Source organism: Coenobita brevimanus, chromosome 2 (genome assembly GCF_032717465.1).
Source record: "Coenobita brevimanus isolate Jiangsu-jjx chromosome 2, ASM3271746v2, whole genome shotgun sequence".
NCBI lineage: Eukaryota > Metazoa > Arthropoda > Malacostraca > Decapoda > Coenobitidae > Coenobita > Coenobita brevimanus.
The window spans coordinates 8,331,722-8,346,035 of record NC_136955.1 but is presented as its reverse complement, the minus strand read 5'-3'; positions in this window follow the sequence as shown (position 1 = coordinate 8,346,035).

Genomic DNA, 14,314 nt, shown 5'->3' with positions numbered 1-14,314 from the left:
AGCATTTCCCACCCTTACACACGCTCTACTATTTACATAAAAACTTTTCACCCCTTTTAGTAACCTACCATCAATTCCATACAATCTTAAAAACAGTCCACAAAGCCTCCCTATCAGTGCTATCGTACGCTTTCTCTAAATCCATGAATGCCCAAAACACATCCTTGCATTTCACTAAATGCTTTTCACACACTTGTCTCATAGCAAACACCTGATCCACGCATCCTCTCCCTCTCCTAAAGCCACATTGCTCACCACCAATCACTCCCTCTGTACCCTCTCTAACTCTCATAATTAACACTCTACCATACACCTTACCTACAACACTCAAGAGACTCATACCCCTATAGCTAGTACATTCATGCTTATCACCCTTGCCTTTATACAACGGGACCACACAAGCCCTTGTCCAGTCAATTGGCACCATCCCTTTCACAAAGCACACATTCAACAATCTTACTAACCAGTCAACAATAGCCACTCCACCACCATTCAGGTATTCCACAGCACACCCATCCATACCTGCAGCTTTCCCTGCTTTCATATCCATTACTGCCTTCTCCACTTCCTCCTTCGTGATCCAAGAATCATTCAACTCTCCCAACACATTTATTCCTTGTACCCTTCCATCCACCACAATCTCAGCCACCCTTTCCTCCTCTACATTTAACAATCTTTTAAAATACTCTGCCCATCTCTTCCTTATTGCATCCATCTCAATTAACATTCTTCCATCCTCTGCTTTTACTCGCTCTTCCTTCCCAGACTCTCCCTTTCGCACCCTTTTCACCTCCTTCCAGTGTGTTTTCTTATTCTGTTGAAAATTCTCAGTCAGCCACCTACCCCACCTCTCATCTGCTGCCACTCTAGCATCACGCACAGCCCTTCTCGCCCTATTCCTCTTTTCCTTATACCTCTCATATTGTTGGGACTCCATATTATAACTGCAAATCATAATAGATAGATAGATAAATAGATAGATAGAGAGACAGATAGAAGCAGGGAGTCAGATGATGAGAAGGTATTGTGTCTGCGAGAATCGAGCAATGCTAAACATGCTTACACACTCTTAACTCAAGGAATGCTTATTAGGCACACGACAGCGCCTAGTGACCATACACACACATACACACATACTCACACACAGGCTTCTAGAACTTTCCACTCACAAGGAACACACGTGATACAACCCCTGCTACACCAGAATTTAGGAAAGAGAGCTCAGAGGGAGGTTAGCCACAGAACAGGCAGGAGCAGAAGGAGAGAGGCCTTAGAAGAGACAGGTCGCAGGGAGAAGGGCTTGGTAACTTGAGAGAGAGACAGAGAGAGCGAGACAGAGAGATAGCTAGCGGGACTGGACTCTATACTTCGCTCTGTGTGAGAGACTTGTTAATATTTCCAAGACAAATAAAAATAGTCCCATACTGTTCTTTACCTTCTCCTGTCACTACATGACAAATGGGAAAGAAGATTATCTACTACAAGCTACTCCAAGATATAAAAACCGCTCGTCCACAAGTCTAATATATATATAACTCAACCACAAAGGAACCACAAAGTCTTTTATGACATTTGGTAGCAGCGAATCTACGGACATCGTCTCCGAATCAAAATCAAATTTCTACAAAAGCAGGCGAAACTCTACAAGATTAGCTTCAGTTCTACAGTGAATCCCTACAAAATACAGCCTACAATGCAAATAGCCTACAAGTCTACAAAACAACTCTATAATCTTCACGTAACTTCAAGCAGCAACAAGAAGAATATAAAACAAAGCAAGTAAAGAAGAGGAAAGACCGAAGCAACAAGCACACAAACCCCAACCACTCTCTCCCGTCTACCTGCATCGCTGACACAGAGGTCAAGACACGCAGCAAAACACCAGAGCCACATTTATAACGCATCTTACTCATCTTCACTCAAGTTACTCATCGCTACTCGTTTACTCACCACAGCTACCAGTGTGGGAAGTTGACGTCACCATACGTGTGCTGAGACGTCGCCAAGCCGTGTGTCTGACACCCCACAACACGCCAATCAACCCGTGAAGAACAACGCTGTCACCACGTGCAACACCACCCAAACCATTCCCACCACGGTAAAAATTAGTGAGTTACATAGTTACTTCATTTATACAATACACAGTGATAGACAATAAGCTTCTGCACAAACATATAAAACGTGCTGTATAGTTACAACTTATATACACATACTTACTTCAGTTATCTGCATAACTCAAACACTAAATAATCACCAACAATAAATATTCTACACAGAATATATTCATTCATTTATTATAACATTTATTTACTACCAACGAGCATTACCATTTATACCTACATAAAATACGTGTTTCATACATACAGCTATACATTATTACATCTACAAAGTGATAAAGAAAATATACCATCACAGTTACTCAGTGAGCGATTAAAAGAACTGTATTAAACATTTATTAATTAAAGCTACCTAGTGGAAACATATACATTAAGTTACAAGGTAAACTAGAGAAAAAAAAAATGGCCAACACAAATGACGTTAACAAGATGTAACTTTTATGTAACTTTAACTACAATTATGTAACTACAAACGATATGTAATATTATGTAACGACAAACGATTGCATTATGTTACACTTTGCCAATTAACAGTTGCATTAACAAGACAGGAAGAAATCAGTAGGATAGAAGTTGTGGAAGCAATGAAGAAAGTTAAATCTGGGAAAGCCCCAGGAATTGATGGAGTGTGTGGTGAAATGCTGAAGCATGGGGGAGAGATGGTAGGAGAATGGATGTGGAAGATGTGCAGATTGGCCTGGGAGGAAGGTAGAGTCCCGGAGGATTGGAAGTCAGGTATAATTATTCCCTTGTACAAAGGAAAAGGGGAAAAAGAAGTGTGTGGTAATCATAGGGGCATTTGTCTTCTTAGTATAATAGGAAAAGTGTATGGTAGGATACTTATAGACAGAGTTAGAGAAAGAACAGAGAAATTAGTTGGAGAAGAACAGGGAGGCTTTAGGAAGGGAAGAGGTTGTGTAGATCAGATATTCATTCTTAGATCTTTAGTGGAAAAGTTTCTAGAGAAGGGAAAGAGGTTGTATGCGGCTTTCATGGATTTGGAGAAAGCATATGACAGGGTGGATAGACAAGGATTGTGGAAAGTGTTAAGAATATATGGAGTAGATGGGAAGATGTTGAATGCTGTGAAGAGTATGTACGATGGTGCGAAGGCTGCAGTGCGTGTGGATGGTGAACTAAGTGAATTTTTCTCTTTGAAAGTTGGTTTGAAACAGGGATGTGTCATGTCTCCATGGTTGTTCAATCTGTACATGGATGGGGTAATAAAAGAGGTACAAGGTATGGTAGTGGATGTTGGAGTGGCCCTGGTGAGAGAGGATAGTGTTTGGAAACTCCCTGTACTGTTGTTTGCAGATGATACTGTGTTGTTGAGTGAAGACGAAGGGGAGCTGCAAGGCTTGGTGGATGAGTTTGGGAGAGTGTGTAAGAAACGGAATCTAAAGGTGAATGTAGGGAAGAGTAAAGTGATGGTCTTTGAGAGAGGTGAAGTTAGTGAATGTACAGCAAGGTTGGATGGTGAGGAATTGGAAAATGTGAGTACGTTTAAGTACTTGGGTAGTGTGATGAGTAAGGATGGAGGTTTGGAGGGTGAAGTGCTTGAAAGGGTACAGCAGGGAAGAAAGGTTGCTGGTTCTTTGAAAGCAGTGATAAGAAACAGGGAAGTGAGCATGGAAGTGAAAAAGTTACTACATGACAGTATTGTGATACCAACTCTAACGTACGGAAGTGAAGCTTGGACATTGTTGGAAGGACACAAGTCAAGAGTGAGAGCAGTGGAAATGAGTTATTTAAGAGGAGCATGTGGAGTCACGTGGAGAGACAGGCTGACGAATGAGGATATAAAGGAGCGTTGTGGTGTGGATGTGGATGTGATAGGAAGCGTTATGAGGAACACACTGAGGTGGTTTGGCCATGTGGAGAGGATGGAGGGTGAAAGACTGACGAAGAGAGTGTATGTGAGTGAGGTGGAGGGGGGAAGAGGGAGGGGGAGGCCGAGGATGAGATGGAGGGATGGGGTGGAGAGGTATATGAGAGAGGGGGGTGTGAGTTGGGAGCATGGCAGTGAAATGGCGGGGGACAGGGCGACTTGGTGGCGATTTGTTTGTGGCCACCCCAAACGGGATTGAGGCGTCTGGCAATAGATAGATAGATTAACAAGGTGTAACTTTTATGTAACTTTAACTACAATTATGTAACTACAAACGATATGTAACAATTATGTAACGACAAACGATTGCATTATGTTACACTTTGCCAATTAACAGTTGCATTAACAAGATGTAACTTTTATGTAACTTTAACTACAATTATGTAACTACAAACGATATGTAACAATTATGTAACGACAAACGATTGCATTATGTTACACTTTGCCAATTAACAGTTGCATTAACAAGATGTAACTTTTATATAACTTTAACTACAATTATAAGGCCAAGACACTTATGTAACAGTTGCATTAACAAAATGTAACTACAGTTATAAGGCCAACACATGTATGCATTCACTACAAAAACCCAAGTACATACTGTATTACAGTTAAATAATTTACTTTAATGCATTTATTCAAATATGTATACAACTTGTTTAATATGTAATATTACTGAATAATCACTATTTACTATAAATATTATATGTATACAATATTCATACAATTATGTTACTTTTACAATATTATGTATTTCACTTAATTAGCTTATAAGTTCATTATAATGTGTATATAATATGTATTAATATGTTATGACTATTAACTGTCGATGGTACGCCATTTTCGCGCGGCCGAGCAGTATTTTGGGACTCCATATTATAATTGCAAATCATAATAGATAGATAGATAAATAGATAGACAGAGAGACAGATAGAAGCAGGGAGTCAGATGATGAGAAGGTATTGTGTCTGCGAGAATCGAGCAATGCTAAACATGCTTACACACTCTTAACTCAAGGAATGCTTATTAGGCACACGACAGCGCCTAGTGACCATACACACACATACACACATACTCACACACAGGCTTCTAGAACTTTCCACTCACAAGGAACACACGTGATACAACCCCTGCTACACCAGAATTTAGGAAAGAGAGCTCAGAGGGAGGTTAGCCACAGAACAGGCAGGAGCAGAAGGAGAGAGGCCTTAGAAGAGACAGGTCGCAGGGAGAAGGGCTTGGTAACTTGAGAGAGAGACAGAGAGAGCGAGACAGAGAGATAGCTAGCGGGACTGGACTCTGTACTTCGCTCTGTGTGAGAGACTTGTTAATATTTCCAAGACAAATAAAAATAGTCCCATACTATTCTTTACCTTCTCCTGTCACTACATGACAAATGGGAAAGAAGATTATCTACTACAAGCTACTCCAAGATATAAAAACCGCTCGTCCACAAGTCTAATATATATATATAACTCAACCACAAAGGAACCACAAAGTCTTTTATGACAATATGACACCTCATCCTTCCTCTGCAGCCATACTTCATATGCATCTCTAAAATTTTCAAACTGCTCTCCTACTGACTCAACCCTCCTTCTGTGCTTCCATCTCATGTTTTCTTTCCAGCAGTCCTACAGCTGCAACTTTCGATGGCCACTGATCTAAGCTGTCAGTAGTAGTGTTTCTTATGGTTCTATCTATTCATCTACTCTCGCCTATTCATCAAAGACCTTCTGGGCTGTATTCATAGCTCTTTCCACTAATATACTGATGACTTCAGTCTTAACTTATTCACCAACCTTCCACAGCATCTATCAGAACCATTACTACAAGAATCAATGGTTGAGGCATTGGTACACCTCTGATTCGTCTCTTCATTCTGACTGAGGTATCAGCACACAACTCAGGCCACCGTCATACATTAGTACTACTGGTGTTTCTTTGCCTAATGTTATATCTTTGACAGATCACATTACATCTCTTACAAAAAACAGCTTCACAACGGTCTTGTGTGCTGAAACATCTCTGTGGGTTATTTGACCCTTTGAATGCAGTTGACCTAACCGATTCCTGTTTCCACCAAACAATTTTATTAAACTTAGGAATTACCACTAGAAATGAAGTGGTTTATCACTGTTTTATCTAACCAACCAGTTCGAAACGTCTACATCAACCCTAAACTGGGTAACTTCATCAGGAACTGAAAGAATAAAATAAAAAAGCCATCTTTGGACTCAGTGGTGCAGTAACCTAAATTACTAACAATGTGGTGTTCAAGAGAAGCCTATCTGTGTTTCTCTGTGTACTCCTGACGAGGAGAACCAACTACAACTTATGCTTAGGAGTGGAGCCTTCCCCACCTATTCTGTGTCCTGTGAGGAGGAACTCGGTCAGCCTAGAAGGGCGCCGTCTCCCGTGTGATGGCAGCTGCTCCCTACTTCCTGGCCGTTTCTTTTCCAGAGGTCTATTTTCATCCCTTTCACATTTGCTAGAAATACTGGGAACAATCCCAGGCCCCTAACAGGATACACTTACCCACTTTGCTCTCTACCCATCTCAAACACATGACCTACACGGGGATCTGTTCATTGTTAGTTTGCAGAGAATGGATCCACACTACATGAACTACATTTACAACATACAACACCACAGTCCATGGGTATGTGACAAGTGCAGCACCTCCACAAACACTCCTATCACAGCAAAAACAGTTCCCCCTCCCCCCACAAATAACCATCCTATTCACACAAGCACTGCCAACACAACTCAACCCCTGCTCACAAACACTATATTGGATCTACAACACAGACCCACACTAGATACACGCCACCTTAAACACGTACACAACAATGCATATTACAACTAAATGTCGATGGCCTCTACACCAAAACACAACAAACTGAAAATCTTCACAAGCACAGCATACACATTTTACTTCTATATGAAACAAAGCTCTCTCTCTCTCTCACACACACACACACACACACACCATGACAAGGCTCCAACAACTAAACAATGAGATTAACAACAAAATTAGGACAAAGAAAAACGAAAACTGGCATGCCTTAGTAACAACCTTCACCTTTTCGACAGACCCCTCTTGCTTCTCTCAAACACTCAGAGAATCACTATATCACAAACAAGTACGACCCAGACCCCCACTGCCTTCACCTCCAACACCACTATAACCACTGCACAAACATAAGTCACCTTTCACCAAACCCATTGAATTCCCCCCCCCCCAAAAAAAAAAAAAAAAAAAAAAATCTCTGTATAGGCAATTGTTTCCACTTGACCACAACATAACCCCTTCCGCTTAAGAACAGGTATGTATCATTGTCAAGAAAACAAAGAACTCTACTCTTCAGAGGAGTAGACTGTAGCACCAGTCGAGCAGGGCAGTACTCCCGAGGTGGATGGAAAGCTGATGACAGGGAGTGCTGGAGCTCCCATTTCATCAGCCCTCAGGACTAGTTCCTGACCATCCCCCTTTGCTGAACTTTTTCAGTGTCTCAGTTACACTGAGAGTAGGCCAGCATGCTCTCCAATGCAAATTTCTCTATCTACACCAAACTACATGCACAGTACACACTAAACTTCCTTTTCCAAAACTCAGAAAACAAACCATGGCATCTCATCACTCAGCCTCGGAGTCCCCCGGGGGAGGGGGGACCACAAATGCCCCCACCTTCCGCCCCTCTCCCGGTGACGACACGAGGTGCCTGGAACCACTGTCTGACTCTCTTCTTCATTTCTGCAACATTCGCGGCCTTTCCTCTAACTTTCGCTCTCTTGAGCACCACCTCTCCTCCTCTAAATCTCACCTTCTCTTTCTAACTGAGACTCAGCTGTCTGAGGCAACTGACAGCAAACCCTTTTCTGTATCCTCCTACTTTCTCTATACTCATTTCAAAGCCAAAGGTGGCTGTTGTGTATATATACACAACGACTTATCTTGCTCTCGTGTTCCTGAACTCGATTCTTCTGAATTCTCTATACTCTGGCTTCAGCTTTCCTGTCATTCTCTGACTAAATATATCTGTGCTGTTTACTTATCCCCTAATTCTACTGACTATCAAAAATTCTTCAACTATCTTACTTCTACGATGGAACACATTCTATCCATTTCTCCTTTCTCTGAAATCTCCGTTCTAGGAGATTTCAATGTTCACCACCACCTTTGGCTCTCCTCTCCCTTCACTGATCCACCTGGTGTACAAGCCTATATCTTTTCTATCCTTAATGACCTAGAGCAGCTTGTACAGCACCCTACCCGTATCCCAGACCGCCTTGGAGAGAGCTCCAACATACTTGACCTCTTCCTTACAACTAATCCTTCTGCTTACACTGTTAATCTTTTCTCTCCGTTGGGCTCCTCTGATCACAACCTTATCACCTTAACCTGTCCTATCACTCTGGTATGGCCTGTGGACCCTCCAGGGAAACGTTGCCTGTGGCATTTTGGAGCCGCGGATTGGGAGGCCCTCAGGCAGTACTTCTTTGATTTTCCCTGGAATGATTATTGCTTCCATGGCCGGGAGCCATCTGAGTGTGCCTTGCGCATTACGGAGGTTATTCTCTCGGGCATGGAAGCACACATTCCTTTCTCATATCCTTTGACTAACGTGAGAAAGCCTTGGTTTAATCACGCTTGTTCTAATGCTGTCCACAACAAGGAGAGGGCCTACAAAAGGTACCGGAGCCAACCCACCCCTGAATCACATAATCTTTACGTTTCTGCCCGGAATCGTGCTAAGTCTGTTCTTCGCTCTGCTAAAAATAATTTCATCTGTACTAAATGCTTTCAACTCTACAACTCGAATTCTTCCCGCTCCTTCTGGCACCTTGCCAAAAACCTTTCTAACAACTTTACCTCATCTTCCTTCCCTCCTCTTTTCTACTCTGATGGTTCTGTAGCTATTTCTTCTACTGATAAAGCAGATCTCTTCACACAGACTTTCTCCTCCAATTCTACCTTTGATGATTCCGGTGCTGTTCCTCCATCACTTCCCCCCTCTGACTTCCTCATGTCTGCCATTAAAATTTCTTCAGCTGATGTATTTTCTGCCATCACTGGCCTCAATACTAACAAGGCATATGGGCCTGATGGAGTCCCTCCTGTTGTTCTCAAGAACTGTGCTTCTGTGCTTACACCCTGCCTAGGCAAACTCTTTCGCCTTTGTCTGTCAACTTGTACCTTTCCTTCTTGCTTGAAGTTTGCTCTCACTCAACCAGTCCCAAAGAAGAGTGACCACTCCCAACCCTCCAACTATCGTCCAATTGCTTTAATGTCCTGTATTTCAATAGTTTTCGAGTCAATTCTCAATAGAAAAATTTTAAGGCATCTTTCCTATCACACCTTTCTTTCCGATCATCAGTACAGGTTCCGTCAGGGACGTTCCGCTGGTGATCTTCTCACCTACCTTTCAGACTCCTGATCATCCTCCTTTCGGGACTTTGGCGAAAGCTTTGTCATTGCACTTGACATCTCAAAGGCTTTCGATCGAGTCCAACATAAATCTCTAATTTCCAAACTGCCCTCTTACGGTTTCTATCCCTCTATCTATGCCTTCATCGCTAGCTTCCTTTCTGGTCGTTCTATAGCCGCTGTTGTAGACGGCCATCGTTCTTCTCCTAGATCTATCAACAGTGGTGTTCCTCAGGGCTCTGTCCTATCACCAACTCTCTTCCTTCTATTCATCAATGACCTTCTAAGCTGTACATCTAATCCTATCCACTCATACGCTGATGACTCCACCCTTCACCTTTCCACTCGGTTCCCGCAACTCCCAGCAGTTACTTCAACAAACAAGGGATGAGGCTATGGCACACCTAATGTCTGACTTGGCTCGTATCTCTGACGTAGGTAAAAATAATCATGTTGTTTTTAATGCATCAAAGCCTCAGTTCTTACACCTATCAACCCGTCAAAATCTTCCACAGGTATACCCACTAATGTTTAATAATATTCAGCTTTATCCTGCATCATCCTTGAACATGCTTGGGTTTCATTTACTCAGGACTTATCTTGGAAAGATCATATTACATCTCTTGTAAAATCTACTTCCAAGAGATTAGGTATGCTAAGCCGACTCCGTTCCTTCTTTACCCCTGCACAATTGTTGACTCTATACAAGGGTTTTATCCGCCCCTGTGTGGAGTACAACTCTCATGTGTGGGGAGGCTCCCCACCCACAGCTCTTCTCAATAGGGTGGAGTCAAAGGCTTTTCGTCTCATTAACTCTCCTCCTCTTACTGACTCCCTTCAACCTCTGTCGCTTCGCCGCACTGTTACATCTTTATCTCTTCTATCGCTACTTTAATGGTCACTGCTTCTCTGAACTGTCTGCATGCATTCCTCCACCTCTATGACGGGCGCGTTGCACCCGTCTAGCAGCAAACTCTCATCTCTTTTCTGTCCGTTACTCCCAGTCCTTCATTTATGCATTCTGGAACTGTCTCCCTCTGTCTGTATTTCCTGCTGCCTATGATCTCCAGTCTTTCAAACGCAGTGTGTCCAGGCATCTCGAAATGAATGGATCTTGAATTTGGCTCTCTCTTGTATTTTGTTTTTCTCTTGGAGGGAACTCGTATTGCGGGCTCATTGGCCTTTGGTTCCTTCTTCCTCGCATAAAAAAAAAAAAAAGCACAGAGCTGGATGTCATCGGCAAACTATACCAGGAACACATGTCATCTAAACCTTCAAAAACATCAGCAAGTACTCATAAACATAATGGAGCATTCCCAACATTTGGAAACGGAACAATCATCACTGTTTTAAATTAAACAAGAACCCAACACACCCAGCTTCGAAAAGACCCATAACGCTACTCAGCACACCATCCAGGTAAATGAATACCTGATTTTTAACAAACCCACTCCTCATGTCTGCCTTGCTCTCCTCAGCAAGACTTTGGAACACTACACTCCACATGCACCTTACCCAACCTCACAGAATATGTATCTGACCGCACCAACTCTGCAAGACTTGCACAGAGTACAATTCTTACAATAATAGGCATCATTAAAGTCTTTGATGATATCCTCCAATGCAAAAATCACCAAAATCTACCACAGAAACACAGAGAACAGTGCCAAATGTTGACTTGCACACTTTTCATCTGGCAAAGATATGTTACACACCAGGGTAAATCATCACGAACACAAAACTTCTCTAATGGAGTTCCACAGTTTTTCACGCCATACATGCATGCAGTTCCTAAATCCCAACTTCCCTCAAATATTACCTCCATGCATTAGACATTACCATAACAAAGACGCAACATCGCAGACACAGCCCGTGCACTGCAACAAGACTGCCTTAACACATTTCAGGGATGGGTCAAGGACAACAAGCTGACGATCGATACAGCCAAATCCTATACAAAACTTATCACCAGCAACAATCACGAGCACAGGCACACCCCTAGTAGCACATTTAACAGTATACCAGTGCCATACACTCTTTTCTAAGACCCTTGGAGTAGCATATGGCGCTGGACTCACCTTCAAGGATCACATACAAGACATCAAGAGGCAGTGCATCCCCTATTTCAGTACACCCAGGATAATTACAGGTTTTTGAGCAACAAAAAGAAACAATCTCCGTACATAACCAACAGTATATCAGATTTATGATGTCATACGTTTCCTTGATATGGGCTCCCATCCTATTTGACACTCACTACAAACCTTGGTGACCATACAGAAGAACACTTTTTGCAACATCACTTGCTCACCAATACCATACCCACAGCTCGCTTACACTTTGAAAACAAAGGCCTCCCTCTTAGAGAATATTTTGACATGAGACGCAGACAGTTCTGCGCAATAGGCTGCTCTTGCACACAGCACCTGCTCCGTTATATGACAGTGCTACACAGCAAAACTATGCACATAAGACAGTCATTAAGGATCTATTAGCAAACCCTCTCCAGCAACATTTCACCTGTAAACAAAGCAAAACCGGCAATAAAAAAAACAAAAAACACCTACATACTCATTTCGTGCACAGAACCATACAACACCTCAATCAGAATGCTATAGTGCAAGTCACCACCCCTGATATCCACACATCAGAGGTATACGTAAATATGACTGATCGACTTCATCTAACTAGGCTTAGATCAGGACATAAGCCCAAAGCACCTCAGTCACCAGCTTAAATGTGAGTTGGTTAGAATCGCATATGACATGTGCCCCACTTGTACAGTAGGCCCGCCCAACAGAAGGCGCACTGTGGAGCACTGCATCACACAAGCCACAGTAAAACGCAGGCACAACAATAATGATGCAAGGAAGTTATGGGAAAGCTCCGTGGTGGCAGTTACCTGCAGTCGACGAGTCTTATTTGCCCTTGCATGAAGTATGGCTCTCATGCGTTTGGGAGCTTGCCACATTCAGTACTGTAATGAGGATCGAGTTAAAGCCATTTTGTGTCATCAGCTCTCCTCTCACTGAAGTCTTTATACCTCTATCTCCTCACCACAGTGTTGCATCTCACCCTCTTTTCTATCACTATTCTGGTTACTGTTCTTATGAAATATTCTCTTTGTCTCTTCCATTACGACGGGTATGCAGCACCCATCTAGCTACAGTCTCACTCCATTTCTATCAAAATCACTAAGAGAAAAGTCAATCATTACTGACAGTCTTTGACATATTATGCAACTGACCAACTATGAGTCTTCAGTTAGTCTTTCTTACTGCCTGTGACCTTCGGGTTATTAAAGACTATAGTTAAAAGATCTCGAAATGAAGTAACCTTGAATTTGGATTCCTCATTGTTGATCGTGTCCCTGAAAGGATAATTTATTCGTAATCTTTTCGTAAACCAAATAAACCTCTCCGACTCATTTCTCTACCTCCCTTACCTCCATGACTTACATACCCCCCTGCCTTACCTTGCTCTCTGACTCATTTTTCTACCTCATTTACCTCCATGACTCACATACCTCCCTGCCTTACCTCGCTCCCTTACTCATTTTCCTACCTCCCTTACCTCCATGACTCACATACCTCGCTGCCTTACTTTGCTCCCTGACTCATTTACCTCCCTCACCTCCATGACTAACATACCCCCCTGCCTTACCTTGCTCCCTGACTCATTTACCTCCCTCACCTTCCTCCTCATCCGTGTCTCACCCTCACAGGACAGAGCCGCTAATGGGTAAAACTTGGCCCGTTGGAGCCTCGTATACCAAACAAAGGGTGAAAGTTCCTCCCTCCCTTCCTGCTTCCCTCTCTCCCTCCTTGTTTCCCTCCCACTCCTCCTCCTTGTTTTCCTACTCCCTTCTCTCTCCCTCTCCCTACCTACTTTCTCTTCCATCCCCCCCTCCTTCCCTGCTTTCATCCTCTTTCCTACTTACCCTCCGTTCCTTCCTTACAGTACTGCTTCTTTCCTTAATCCCGCCCTCCTGGTTTGCTTCTTTCCTCCCTCCCATTCTACCTACCTCCCTCCCTACCTTCCTCCCTCCTTCCCTCCCTCCCTCCTTGCTTCCCTGTTTGACGCCATTCCTCCATGTTTCCTTCCCTCCCTCTCTCCATCTCTACTTGCTTTCCTTAATCCCTCCACACCACTCGTTATGCTCTCTCTCTCTCTCTCTCCCTCTCTCTCGCTCAACCTTGTGTCGTTCTTTCGCCCTCTACCTCTTACTCTTCCAGCTTTCCCGCTTCTCTCACTGCTTCCTTACCTTCTCCCCTTTCTTCCTGAATGTTTTCTTTCCCTCCTCCCTCTTTCCTTCCGTCCCTTCCTTCCTCTTCTTCTTTCCACCCTCCCAACTTCCATGTTAGCCTCCGTTCCTCTTTTCCTTCTTTCTTCTCCCTATAATTCCCTCCTTCGTTTTCCCTCACTCCTTCACTTTTCACCTTCCAGTCCGTCACTTCCTTCGCCTTCTGTGTCTTCATCTTTCTGTCCTCCTTCTAATCTCTATCTGCCTCAGTCTTAATCCTACTGTCTTCCTCCTAATCTCTACCTGCCTTAGTCTTAACCTATCACTGTTTTATCTCCATCCCCTCCCTGTCCCTCCTTTCCTGCGCTCCATTCCACCATCTCGCCCTTGCTCCTAATCCCTCCTCTTTACCCCCTCCTTTCCATCGCTGTCTGCCCTTTCCCTCCCCCTGTGCTTCTCATCCTCCTCAACTTTCTCTTTGTCCTCCTTTTCCTCCTCCCCTCAGTTTCTTATCCCCCCCCCCTCGCCCTCCTTTTGCATCTCTCCTCATTTTTCCCTCCATCTTTCTATCTTTCTCTCCACCCCTCCCTCCCTTCTTATTTCTCTCTGTATTTCCATTATTCACTACATGTCTC